The sequence below is a fragment of the Choloepus didactylus genome, chromosome 18, assembly GCF_015220235.1.
Source record: "Choloepus didactylus isolate mChoDid1 chromosome 18, mChoDid1.pri, whole genome shotgun sequence".
NCBI classification, from domain to species: domain Eukaryota; kingdom Metazoa; phylum Chordata; class Mammalia; order Pilosa; family Megalonychidae; genus Choloepus; species Choloepus didactylus.
The window spans coordinates 73,370,195-73,383,978 of record NC_051324.1 but is presented as its reverse complement, the minus strand read 5'-3'; the positions used below and the strand labels follow the sequence as shown (position 1 = coordinate 73,383,978).

At 53.4% G+C, this 13,784-nt stretch overlaps 1 protein-coding gene across 9 annotated transcripts in view; it reads left to right on the top strand.

Annotated features, from left to right (window-relative positions):
- Positions 1-13,784, top strand: part of RBFOX3 (RNA binding fox-1 homolog 3) — a 453,726-nt gene that overhangs the window by 111,726 nt on the left and 328,216 nt on the right. For all 9 annotated transcript variants that reach the window (XM_037809697.1, XM_037809696.1, XM_037809700.1 and 6 more), the window contains exon 2: positions 686-828. The gene's annotated coding sequence lies outside the window, so the exon portion shown is untranslated. The remainder of the gene's footprint in view (positions 1-685; positions 829-13,784) is intronic.

Genomic DNA, 13,784 nt, shown 5'->3' with positions numbered 1-13,784 from the left:
AGGCGTGGGGGGCGTGGAAGGAGAAAGGAAAGGGCCAGGGCAGGGTCCTGTGAGCACAGGGGCCCCTCCGAGCCCTGCGTCCAGGTTTGGCTTTCTTCATCCTGCATTATTTTCTTAGAGAGTTCCTCAACTCATACAGGCTTCAGGCTCGCGAAACTTGCCTTCATCCCCACTGCCGGCCACCTTAGCGACCTGGGGTGTTTGCTCTGAACCAAAGAGGGCACCACTGAAGGGGCTGAGTGTCACTGGGAGGGGCGGCGTTGGTGGGTCCTGGGTGAGGCGGGAAGAGGGTACAGGAGGTGGCATGAGCAGAGACGGGGGTCTAGGGCTGGCAGCTTGGGGTTGGGGAGCCAGAGGAAGGGGGCTGCCCAGAGGGGAGCAAAGCGGGTGTCACACTCCATGCGGGCGGCCGAGACACTCAGTGTACGGGTGGCTGTTTGACAACGGGGTCCTGATAATTTGGTTTTCCCAAGATTCCTTTTATCCCTGGTGGGGGGGCGGGGCACAAAAAGCCAAAGTCCTCTTTAGAGGGTCGCTGATCTCTGGTGGCAGCTATGGGCTTTGAAACAGCTCTGTCTTCTCTTGTTCATTGATACTGATGCTAGTTTTATATCAAAAGGTGGAGTTTTGCTTCAAAGACGTTTTTTTTTTTTTTTTTCTTCCCTTTTCCCATCTTTTCCTTCAGGTTGGAAATCTGTCTCTGAGAACCTGACTGCTTTTCCTGCTGGTACTCGCTTTTCCCAGCTGCCCTCCACCCCAGGGAGTTCTGGAAGGAGCCCAGTTGGGGCCTCCCCGCTGCAGCACACAGACCTCACTGACCACTGCCAGGTAAGGCCGCCGCATCTGGCTGCTCGCCCATCCTCGGGGCTCGCATTGTGACGGAAGGGACGGCGTGGATGTGGCGATTTTGTTTCACAGAAGGGAGCTGGGGGGCAGGAACGTGCTACTTGCTCTGGTTTGCGGACCCTGGTGTCTTCTGTGGCCCCAGGGAAACGGAGTGTCAGACGGAGAGTTACAGGAGGAGCTGCTTTCTGTGCTCTGGGTCCCCTCAGCCTGCAGCGGAGAGCCCCGGGAAGCAGGGTGGACGGGCTGCGGGATCCACTGTCTGGGCTGGTGGTAGCTCGAGATGCTCGAGATGCTGTCGGGGTCCAGCCCTCCCCTGCCCAGGTCTCTGGTCCTGCTGCGTGGATTTCCCAGCAGCCCGGGAGCAAGTGGAGCTCGGCTGGCCCCCTCCTTGCTGATAAACACCACGGATGGGTCAGCATCGGCTCCGAGGCAGGGCAGGACTCAAACCTTGGGCACCACTGCCGGCTTGTTTGAGAACGCTTTCCAGGCTGAGAATATGACACCAAAGAGAATGTGGGGCCAAGAGTCCAGGACCCAGCTGGTGTCTCCGAGACCCCTGGAAAAGTGCCTTTTCTGAGTTCACAGAGGCAGAACTCTCTCTTTATACTGCTGGTGCGTCTTTACCTGTGTGCGTCATATTTTTCTCTTCGTGGTGGAAATGGCTTTTCCTGTGTCAGTACTTTCTGGGGGTTCTCTTCTTGCAATGAGCTGATCCAGTACTGAACTACTTTCATTCACTCATTCATTCATCCATTCATTCACTCTAACAAGATTTGTGTCCCTCTGGTGTGCTGAGCCCCTTTTTGGGTGCTGAGGATGCAGTGAGACAAAACCAACTCCTTGCCCTCAGAGTGTTTATATCCTGCTGGGTTCATGGAGAACGAATGGATGCATATTAAAATGATATCAGGTAGTGATAAGGTTGTGAAGAAACTTCACGTGGGCTAAGGTGGAAGAGAACAGTGGGAGCTGCTGTTTACACAGGGCGGTGACGCTGTGAGCGGAGACCGAGGGAAGCCAGTGGGGGTGGGAGGTGGGCTCCAAGCAGGGTTCCCGGACGGTTGGTGCAATGGCCCCAAGGCAGCTACAGGCCTGTTGGAGAAGTGTCGGGAGGGCCAGTGCCCCAGCTGAGTGGCTGAGATGAGGTGGAGAGTGTCCAGGGCTTGGATCCAGAGCTTTTAGGTCAGGGTTAAGGGTTTTGGATTTTGTCTTAAGAGTGGAGGGACCGTAGGCCGTCGGGAGCGGTCGGGAAGGCCGGAGCCTTTCAGTGCTCTTTGCGGCATTTCGGATAAAGGCTCGTTATGTTGCCCCTGTGCTGTTTCGTCTGTGAATTCCTTCGGACTCCGGTGGGAGCTCAGCCTCATCCAGTAGCCGGTAACAAAAAGTGCAGAAATAGTGGTTCATCTTCACTCAGCACCTCCCAACCAAGAACCTGGTCCATTCCAAAGTGGTAAGAATTCCTATATCAAACTCTCCTTCAAAGAACTTGGCCAGACTGAAGAAAGAAGAGGAAGAAAGGAAAAAATGGAAGAAGAACAAGAATCCCACACCCCACCCTTATTGACATTTCACTTTGGTGTATTGCCTTTGTTACAATTAATGAAGGAACATTACAATGTTACTGTTAACTATATACCATCATTTGTGTTAATTATATTTTTCCAAATACCATACTATTTTTAACACCTTGTAAGGTTGACATTCATTTGTTCTCCCTCACATAATAACTTTCTTATATTTCTTCATTTAATCACCATCACTGTCCACTCGAGGTTTTGCTAAATTATATCATCTGAGTTTTTATCCTCTATCTTTACTTCTGGTGTCCCATATGCCCCTAGCCTTCCTCTTTCAACCACATTCACACTGAACTTTGTTGATTATACTTTATGATATTGTGCTACCGTCAGATAATATTGTAATATCCATTTCTGGATCTTTACAATCAATCTTGTTGGATATTCTGTGCTCCTTCAGGATCAAATTCCCAATCTCTGCCCTCTTTCTATCTCCTGATAACTTGTGTTTTTTTTTTTTTTGTTAGTCACAATTTAATTCTACACTTACGATCATACAAAATACCAGATAACATAGCCTTGAAATATATAAAGGAAAATACAAAGAAAATGTGACAGCCATAAACAGAAAAAAATTTAGTCCAATCTAAAATTTTATTTTGTATCTTTCTACTATGAAAAATATCAAATATATAAAAGTAGAAAAATAGTAACATGAATTTCTATGTACCATTCTCCAAGCTTCAACAATTATCAACCCTGAGCCAGTATTTTTTTTACCTGCAGCCTGACTGAAATCCTCTCCCATAACTTTTGAAACAAGTCACAAAGATCATCTAATGTCTTTCATAAATCTTTTAGTATGCAACACTAAAAGACAAGGTCTTTTTATTAATTCAATTTTATTGAGATTTTTCACATACCATACAGTCCTCAAAGTGTGCATTCAGTTGTTCATGGTATCATTATATAGTGCATTTGTCACCATAATTAATTTTATTTTCAAATTTTAGATCATTTTCATTTATCCAGTAAAGAAATAAAAATAAAAATAAAGAAAACTCGAAAAAAAAAAAAAAAAGAGTGGAGGGACCTCAGAAAGGCTCTGAGTAAGTTGTGTGAGGATGGGTGGGCAGGTCACAGGTGAAGCAGAGGGACCACGAGGAGGGCAGCAGTGGGTCAGGGGACAAGCGTCAACGAGCATTTAAAATAACACCCCATTTCTATACGGAATTGGCTCCATCACCCCATTTCCTAAACTGCCGGAATCTCTTAGGTAACATTAAGGGTAAGGGACAGGGGAGTAAGCCAGCACGACTGTTCGGAGGGGCAGCCTCCCACGGGACTTCGGAATCTTGCTCTGCGCAACCCCCCCCCCCCCCACTGTCTCCAAACAAAACTCCTTGCCTGGGTGCCCATCCGCCACACCCTTAGCGTGTTGCAAGTGCTTTCAGAAGCACCTTGCAAGATGCATGGTTTGGGACTGACCTCTCTGAAGCTCAGGTGATCCCCCAAGGGGTCACGCATGTCCCCTAAATCTCGGGCTCCTGGTTCCGAGCAAGTGCTCATGGGAGAAGATCTGCAGGGTACTGACATCTTGCCAAAGACATGCAGTACCATCCTCTCTGAAACAGCTTTTCCTCGCTGCTTCTTTGAAGGAAGAGAGAGGCACAGGCTCAGCCACTGGTGGCAGGGCCGAGCCACACCTTTCTGTGGGTCTGAGAACCAGCGTCCCCCCTACAAGGGTAAATCCCTGGGGTTGCCAAAGCCCAAAGCACAAGAGCTGGTCCTGGGTAGGAGGGACCGGGGCTCAGGGAGCTTGCACTCTCCCTGCGCAAACTGCTTTCCACCGGGAGCTGCTTCTCGGCCTGCTCATTTTCCGGTCCATTGCTAAGCCAAGGGTGTGCTCTGGAGTTGTGAAATGAGGAATGTGCCTTTGAGTCTTCCGCTTTCCAGAGGGATGAGGTCAAGCGGGAGGAGCAGCAGAGGGAGGGCTTCCGGTGGGGAGGCAGGGCCGGTGCGCGGGCAGAGGATGCCCCTCTCTGCAGCTCATCCTGAAGCTCCTTTCGTCTTTTTTGAACAGCTCAGGCCGGTGGCCTGTCTCTGAAGGGAGAGGCCGGGCACATGCAGGGGTGGTCGGAGAGGGGCGGGCTCCTAGCCCCTGCGGACACCTCCCGCCACGGCCGTCCTCGATGGGACACGGTCCCAGGCCCTGAGAGCACTCTGCGGTCTAGGACCGAGAACCGGGAGAGGCCCTGGAGTCACAGCCCACTGCCCCTCTCCGAAGCCCCTTACCCATGAGTCAATTGGGGGTTTTGCAAGCCCGGTCTCGGCACCACTGGCAGGCACTGGGGTAAGAACTGATTTGGGGATAATGACGAGGGGGAGAGGAGCCAGGACAGGCTTCCAGAACTGCTGTGGGTTGATGCGTCCATTGCCCAAAGGCCGTGGAATGGAGCCAGGGAGGAAAGATGCTAGGGGTGGCTTTGAGGTAGCGCTGGAGAAGTCTGTGCAGGGAACGGCCATTGTCCCAGCGAGTGGGGCCATCCATTCCTGCAGGCACAAGGACCACTTGGCGTTGCTCTGTCACCATGTAATTGTCATCGAGACAGAGCTGGGGGTGGGGGGCAGGGCCCACAAATGGCATCCAGAGAAAGCGTTTCCTCCCAGGTGATACTCCCACCCCCCTTTCCTTCCTCTGCCTTGGAAAGGGTCCCAGAAGTTAGGTCCCATTGTAAAGCTCACCCCTGTAAATATGCACTCAATTTAGATTTCACTGTCTAGTACATTCTGAGTACTTATTAAAAACATGGATGGAAGTTAATCTGCACCAAAGTGAGATTTGTCTCTTACGTGCAGTGGCCAAGGTCAGGGGTGCAAAAAGTAGGCCTACAGATCCACCAGGTAGGAGGCTGGGCGCCAGCATTGGGGGCCATGAGGCGGGTGCCCCTGGCTCCCCCATCTCCCTGCGCCCTCGCCACTCTCACAGGATGGTCAGGAGCCCCCCGACCTCGGCTGTGTGCATCAGGGTCACTGGCTGAGACAGCAGGTACGGCAGGCTGTCCCCTCCCCAGTGTGTTTTAGCAGGTGGGGGCGCATTTTTCTGGAGTTGAGAGTCAAGCGATGCCTTCTGTCCCGACTTCTGTCCCTCTGAGGGGGCCCCTAAAACCTGCAGGGAAGAAGGAGGCCGTCTTCTCTGGACAGACCCTTAGCTCAAGAGGAAGAGCTCTGGGCTGGGCTGGAGACACTTTTCAGCTGCCTTAAAAATGGCCATTTGGGGGACAGCTGAAGCCGCTGCACCTGGTTGGGGTGAGGCGAGAGCGGGTTGGGCCACCCCAGTGGCGTACTTTGGTCTGGTCGCCCCCCCCACTTCAACACGAGGCCTCATCCGTCACCTGCTTGGGGATGTCCCAGGAGCAGCCACTCACCGTTCCCCAGAATGAGCATCTTGCCACATTGTGCACCGCTGCGACGGTTGTAAAAGCTGTTAAACCAGAGCCCACCGTGGGGACGGCCGCCCACATCGGCAACGCAGGTGTTCGCAGAGCTTTCGGGGACATCGAGGCAGACGTCTCCCCGGTGGTGGGGACAGGGACGGGCGGCTTTATCTAGTTACACCAGAAGCAAATGGGTGTTTCTCTGACACTCACAGCTAATCCGTTCCTGCCACTTGGGAGAAAGTTCTGGCTGCTGATCCCGTCCCGGGGGATCCGCCTGGGCTTCCTCCTTCTTGCTGGGGAGCCTGATTGTCATCTGGTGTTGGACTTTAGCTTGAGCCAGCCTTGGGGAACGGGGTCCTTCTGAACGCACCTGCGGCTGCCTTGTACTGCTGAATGTTTTCAGGAGGGATGCTGAGCCCGCCCTCCGTAAGGATCCTCCTTCTGGACATTGATGACCAGAGCGAACACGGGCTGTGCTCGCGAGGAAGGCGCAACCTGGGGAGGTGGGGCCTGCTGCTCCTGGTGCAGTGCTCTCGTCCCTCTCCTCTCCTCTCCTCTCCTCCCCTCTCTCTCTCCCCTTTCCCTTCAGGGAGTGTTGCGTACCTTGTGCTTTCCATACTTTTCTTCCACCTTCCCTGATTCCGCCTGTCTGCCTCCGTGCTGGGCCCATACCTTTCAGCAGCCCTGGACACTGGCCACCCCCTGCCTGAGTGGCCGCAGGGCTTTGGAGAGGACCAGGAGGAGCACAGCATGGCCTTGGCCCCAATCCTGGGAGCCTGACCCGGGTCTGCTGGGGCTGGAATCTTCCGGGCTCCCTCTAACACCCACCTAATTGAGTCACTTGGTTTACCTCCAGGAAATTCATCCGTGAGTCTCCACACGGATGTTCCAAAACTTCAGTGGCCTTTGTGATATTTTGTCCCACCTGCGCTTGGCTTTTCCTCTACCCTTTTCCTTTCCCCATATTTGTTGGCTGAAGGAGACAATTGCTTGTTGGCACTGGCATGAATTTTTCAAAAAGTAGGGCTGCAGGCCAGTCTTTTCCTTGGTGACTTTGGCGTGTCTGTGAGTGAGCAGCGAGGAGGCCGGCACGGAGGGTGCTGTGGGCTTGTCCGCAGAGCCTCGGCTCTGCAAAAGCTGTCCAGTTAGAACCCATTAGCCACTCCCTGTGCAAAGGTATTAGAGCAACTAGGGGTGCCGAGAGTTTCCAGATGTCCTGCTCAGCCCTGGAGCCGGGAAGAGGGAGCTCTGCTGCCTGTTCCCCAAGGGAAAAAGGTGGGGGAGAGGGGTGGGGGTCAGCCACTTCTCATCAGGGCAGGACCTGGTCCCAGGGTGGGCAGCAGCCCCCGGTGTCCAGAGCATTGGATGCAACACCCCAGAACGCAAACCTGGGAGATAGCATTCAAAATTCAGATCCTCGTGGGCTCCCGGGGATGATGGTGAGCCCAGGTGCCGAGACGCTACATGCCCCCTCCCCCACCCATTGTTCACCCCCTGGCTCTCCCCGCCTTCACCCAGACATCGGGGTGCCCGAGAAAAGATCCGGCAGCTTGGCCATTTTAAAGCCTGGACCTATGGGCCACCCAGTTAAACAAAGGCCAGAATGGCCCATGCTGCTAAGGTGGGCTTCTTGGAAAACGCCAGACCTCAGGGAGTAAGGGACCCTCTAAACGGAGAGAAGGTGGGGCACCTGGTGTTAATCAGCTGAGATACTTTCTCATGTCCCCAATTTGCTCTTCTCCCCGACCCACGTCCCACCACCCACTGTTGCGATCGGTGTGGAGAGCAAACGAAGAATGAAAAAGCCAGACTCAAAATCCAAGCCTAAAAATAAACAATCCGTGCCACACGTCTGGAGCACACACTCTCGTCGCACGTGAGAGAGCCTCCTGCCCTGGGGGTGGGGTGGGCAGCAGGTGCTCGGGGCCAGGCCAGAGGGGGGCACGCCGGAGGGGAAGGTCTCTGGAGGGCTGCAGGGGCCCAGAAGGGAGGATGAGAAGAAAAATCTGGAGCCAAGTCTGAGAAATGAGGGAGAGAGAGAGAGACCCCTTTGAGGGAAGCACTTGGTATGTGGGGAGGCAGGAGGGCAAGCTGGAAGGCCTGCATGTGCGGTCTCTGAAGGCCAAGGAGGACCACCGGGCAGGACAGCGACTCGGGAAGGGAGGCTGGAATCTGGGGGGGAGGCCCCTGCAGGTGCTCCTAACATATGGGATTAGAAGAAAGAACAAATGGCACCAGGAGATGTGGAGGAATCGAGGCCGAAACCAGCACCTTAAGTAGACGCTGTGCAGAAGTTTACTGATATGAAAGTGAGATGTGGGTATCGTGGCCCCTGGAAAACTTTGTTCCCAGACATCCCAATGTCTGTGTGTCCCATCTTCCTGTGGGGTTATGAGCTGTCCACTGGGCAGGGCCCCGTCTTCCCGTGAGAGTGGGTAGGGGGTATCAGTGTCCCTGGTAGGATGCAGATCGGTGCAGGGGAGGGAGGATGACGTGTGGTGCATGTGGGCACGTGAGGTCTGTCCCTTAAAGGGGAGCGCTGGCCGGAAGTCACAGCACGTCCACATGGGACCCAGATGAGTGTTTCTGGGGCTGCTGCAACAAACTGTCACAAACCAGGTGGTTTAAGGCCACAGAACGTGTTCTCTCACTGTTCTGAAGGCCAGGGGTCCTAAACCGAGGAGCTGGCAGGCCGTGCTCCCTCGAAGGCTCTCGGGGAGGATTTGCCTCTTCCAGCTTCGGGTGTCGGCCGGCCAGCCTCGGCGCTCCGTGCTTGCGGCCACGTCCCTTCCGTCTGTGCCTCCGCTGTCCCCTGTGTGTCCCCCTCCTCTTCTGCTAAGGACTCCGGCTGTATCGGATCAGGGCTGACACCACTGCAGAGTGACCGCATCTGGACGTAGCTGAGTCCACCTGCAGTGACCCTGCTTCCAAATAAAGTCAGGTCCTGAGGTCTTGGGAGTAAGGACTTGAACGTTTATTTGAGGGGGGAGGGCAGGGCATGATTCAACCCGAAACAGTACTAGGATAAAAGGGTTTTATCAGGGTCCCTCGGGCCAACCTCTCAGACAGGCTGACACGCCCCAGTGGTCTCACTCCCAGAGGGGACCTGGGGACGAGGCCCCGTTGGTGTGACCCAGGAGAACCTTCCTGTTCGCGCACATCGACACGTCCATGCATGGAAGGGGCCTGCCAGCGAACGTCATTTAAAGGGTGAGTGGACCTGCCGGGTTTTTATGGACTGGGAGAAAGTTAATTTTTTTATCTGATTTGCAAGGATAAATTAAGTGTTACCGGGCTTGATGCTTTCGAAGACATCTGCGTTCTGTAGGGGAAGAGAACAGGAAAAGGGGCATCGGCCAATGCCTGAGGCAGAGAAATTAATTTAGAAGTGGAGTCAAGGCAGGCCTGACTGTAGTTTGGCCGTGGCGTGTGTGTGTAGGAAAAAGCATGGCGGAAGGAAAGAATACTTTTCCTCCTTTCCTCTGGGGTGAGAGAGGAGGCGGAGTGGGTCAGATGGTGTCTTGGAGTGACCTTGCATCCCCCAGTGAGCTGAGGCACAGCTGGGGCAGCAGGGCATGGCCACCTGCTGCTACTCAGGGGAGCTGATCAGGATGTCAAGACTATGGAAGGTTCCGGAAGCAGTCACAAGATAAACCCACATTCAACGAAGATCAATAACAACCTCAGGTAGTAGACATCTATGTGCCCAGAGCATCTGAAGCAGCTCGGATGACTTGGAGATTAGTCACACCGACGTCTTGGAATGAGGGGCATGTCCAGCCTGTCTTGTACAGGGAGGGTCCCCTGGTGGGATTTACTGCATCTGCCGTTTATCCTCCCAGCCGCTCTGGGAGCTGGGCTCCAGGAGGAAACTGAGCCACAGAGAATTTGTTAGCACTGGGGGCACCCAGCTCTCTTAACCCCAGTGCTGACTTGGAACTCACGGAGTGAATACTTTGAATCAGAGCCCCTCAAAGTGCGGACACAGACGCCTGCCTGTAGACCACCCCCCTCCCCACGGCACCGAGGCCGAGGATCAGCTGAGACTCTTTCATCCCAGTTGAAAGAGTAATTTTATGTCCGTTGACTCTGACAATAACAGATTGGGCTTTTTATTATGCATGTCTTTGTTTATTCCATTTCTCTAGTAATCCATTTTTATGGCTTGTTTAGAACACAAGTATAGGTCTGCAATGAATGGGAGTAAAGCCATTTGTCCCTGACCACCGAGAGTTGGAGAAGCACTGAGGTGGGAATGTGTGAGTCAGCTCAGGAGGCTGCTGAAACCCTAACGAGCTCCGTGGTTGGCCGGCACCAAGGACACTTCTTGGCTTTGATAATGACCATGGTTATGTAAGATGTCATCACGGGTAGAGCCACCTGAAGCCCACATGGGGATTCTCTCTCCTATTTATGCAACTTCTTGTGAGTCTTAAATAAATAAAATAAAATAAGAAGTTTTTATAAAGGACCCTCCTTCCCCCAAAAGCCACGTGGCTTTTCTCAGACGGGTCCCAGCGGGCACGTCTATGGCTCCGGGTTTGGGAAACGGCTCCCTGGTGATGGAATTCCCCTCTGATTCTCAGTCTGCAGAGGGCAGCTTGGAGGGGACGGGAGCAGGCACTGGACTCGCTTGCCCGTGGATTTCTTCTCTGGTCCCGCGTCCTTTCTTCTCTTGGGTTTTCTAACTGCTTCTTCTGGGTTTCTCCCCCCAACTCTGCACACAGTAGGTTCTCAATAAAAGCCTTTCCATGTAGCATCTTTGCTATGATGTTCTAGATGGCACCTTCATTGCTTCTCTCGAAATGTTCTCCCTCAACCCTGAGGAGCAGTTGCATCACAGATGAGGATAGGGTTCAACAGGTATGAAATGGGGGAATAAGCGAGTGGGGTGTGATGACAGACCTGCACAGTCGTTCTCCCTCTGGGCAGACCCTGTCCAAGGGGGCGGGTACAGCCCTCCTCACCCAACCGCATTTACAGAATACTTTTCTTCCAAAGAGAATGCATTGCTGTACCAAGAACGTTGACGATGAGTGTTCCGGTTTGCTAAAGCTGCTGAAATGCAATTTACCGGAAATGGATTGGCTTCTACAAAGGGGGTTTATTAGGTTGCAAATTTACAGTTCTAAGGCCATAAAAGTGTCCACATTAAGGCATCATTAACAAGAGGATACCATCTCTGAAGAAAGGCCAATGTTATCTGGGGCTCCTCTGTTGCATGGGAAGGCACGTGGTGACATCTGCTGGTCCTTCTCTCCTGGGCTCTGGTTTCAAGGTGGCTTTCTCCAAAATGTCTCTGGGCATTTTCTCTCTAAGCATCTCTGAGCTCTCTTCAAAATGTCTCTGTTTTTTTCCTCTCATAGAGATTGCCAGTAAGCTAATTAAGACCCACTTTGAATGGGCAGGGTCACATCTCCAAGGAAATAATCTAATCAAAAGTTCCCACCCATGGTAAGTCTGCACCCACAAGATTGGATTAAAGAACATGGCTTTTGTGGGGGACACAATAGATTCAAACTAGCACAATAATTATCCTTTAAACACTATACTCTGTCAAGAGGTTCTAGTTTTGTATGTCTTCTTCATTTCTGTCTTGTGTTTGGAGCTAAGGATGTAGACCCCTAGGAGCTTGAGTGCTGGTAAGTGGCTCCCTCCTCGGCAACCAAAACAGACCTCACCTGCGCCAGGTGGGGTGGCGTTCAGATACAGTGCAGATACCCTCTCTTGTTTGTGAACCAGAATGCCATTGGATTGGTCACTGTTCTAGAACATTCTGCTGGTCAAAAAGTCCAAGGCAAGGGCATAATGATTTTTGTAGTATTTAGCATTTTGCCCAGCCAATGCTCCCTCCGCAGAATGCTTCCTCTCGTTTCCTGGTGAATTCTCTGAGCCATCTCTGGCCAGTGCCTGTCTCCATCCCCGCTTTCCGCCAGCTGAAATGCGCCGTGCGGCCACTCCCACGGGCCAGGGGCTGCTGCAGGCCCAAGGTGTCCCTCCATTTTGCAGCTGGGGGTGCTCAGGAGTCTTCGCTGAGATGGACAAAAGGCTTATTTTGTCTGTCTACGAAGAAGTTAATTCTGTTGAGTTTTTCCCTGCATGAGTATGAAGGAAGGGCTGGTTTTGTTTTGTTTTTAATGTGATGGTGCATCCCGGAGCTGTAAAGATGCCTGTATGCAGTAGACTTTGCTTGGGCAAAGGGAGATTAAATGGTTTGTCTTGTGTGACAGAGAGGCATGAGGCATTTCACTGGAGGTATGAATTTTCCCTCCAAATGTTCTGGGAGAGGAGGGATATTAAACCTGCACTCCGGATGGGGCATCTGGTGCCCAAAGTGGCCCAGAGAATGACATCCCTTTCAAGCCTTATTTGTTATCCTAAAAATTCACGCAACACTTACATTTAATCCATAATATTCTCATGCTGGTTGCAACATAACTATCCAATTTCTGTCAAACACCTGACTAGAATGGATGCTTTAGGAAGAAGCACGTGCTCACCTGCAGCTGCAGCTACTCCCATCTCCCCACGGTGTGTCCTATGGGTTCCCCAGTGAGAGAGGTGCTTGCTTGGGGTTTTGGAGAGGGGATTCCAGCCTCAGGTGCCTGATGTCCTGGGTGCTGGGGGATGACTTGAACTGGATGGATTTAATGCCAACTCCCTTGTGATGCTCACAGTGCTGACACTGCACACAGGAGACCACAGCCCAGAGGTGAGCTATTGAGTGCAGACCTCCTCTCTCAGGGCCCCCCTGCTCTGCCAGCCCACTCACAATCTCTGTGCTCTCCCCTCTGTCCAGGAGGGCGGGTGTGTGCTCGTGGGCCAAGGTGGGTGGGTGGGATGGGGTGGGTGACATCTCAGGCTGGTGACAATCCAAGTCAGGATTAAAGCAAAGCCCCTGGCGATGCATCATCCAAGGCACATGGAGTCCCTTTAGGGGCAGGTGCTGGGGGCGCTGAGCTCAGTGCCAGGTGGCAGGGATGGACACCACACTCTCCCTCAGAGTTAATGGGGGGGTCCTGCCATTTCTTGAGGGTTGGAGGGGGTCCTCTGGGAGGGGCTGGGACCTGGAAATGAATCTGCTTCCTGGGGCCACACGGGTAGAGAGTCCAGTCCAGCCGGCTCAGTGTGGTCCCTAGAGGCTGGCCGGGTCTGGCTGGGGGAAGATCAGACCCGAAGCCTGGGCATCGAGAGACAGAGCTGGGGAGCCGAGCGGAGGATGGGCAGCCGTGAGGACAGGCCCCAGCCAGGGAAGGACAGGGGACCCCGAGGCAGGCTGTAGGCGTTTAGACATGGGCTGTGGTCATGGGGGCTGGGGCATCGGGCAGGACCAGGGGACTTGACACAGTGGTGGGCACCCCCTCCAGATGCGCCCTGTCTCAGGCCAGGGCTGGTCCCAGGGGCCCAGAGGGGCTGGGCAGGACTGCAGTGGGTCGTTGACGGACCCCAGCACGGCCGACAGTGGGGAAACCTGGGATGAGACCAGCCCAGGGCAGGTGTCAGGGCCCCCTTGTCCCGGGAGAGGCCGTCCGGGCTTGTCAGCTGCCGGCTCAGTGCCAGGGCCCTGGACTGAGCTTTCTGAATGAACAATAAAGGAGAGGGGGATGGGGATGTTTTGCTCTACCTGTATCTACCTCTCCTTGTCCATCTGTCTGTCTGCTTATTGTTCTATCTATCCATGTGTCTATCATCCATCTATCCATCCACCACCCCCCCCACCTCCCTATCTATTGCCTGTCTCCACCTGTCTATCTATCTATCTTCTCTATCTCCACCTGCCTATTGGGGAGTCACTGCTCTCAGTCACCGTTGCAAAGGTTATTTTTAAAACCTCATCTTCTTTTGCTCTTGTGAGCGGGGAGCTCCCGCGGGGAGGAGAGACGAAGGAGGTTGGGGTCTCCCTTCCCTGCCGTCTCCAATGGGGGCCGAGGCCTCGGTTGACTCTTGGGGCTCGGCAAACAGAGCACTGGTGGCAGGAAAG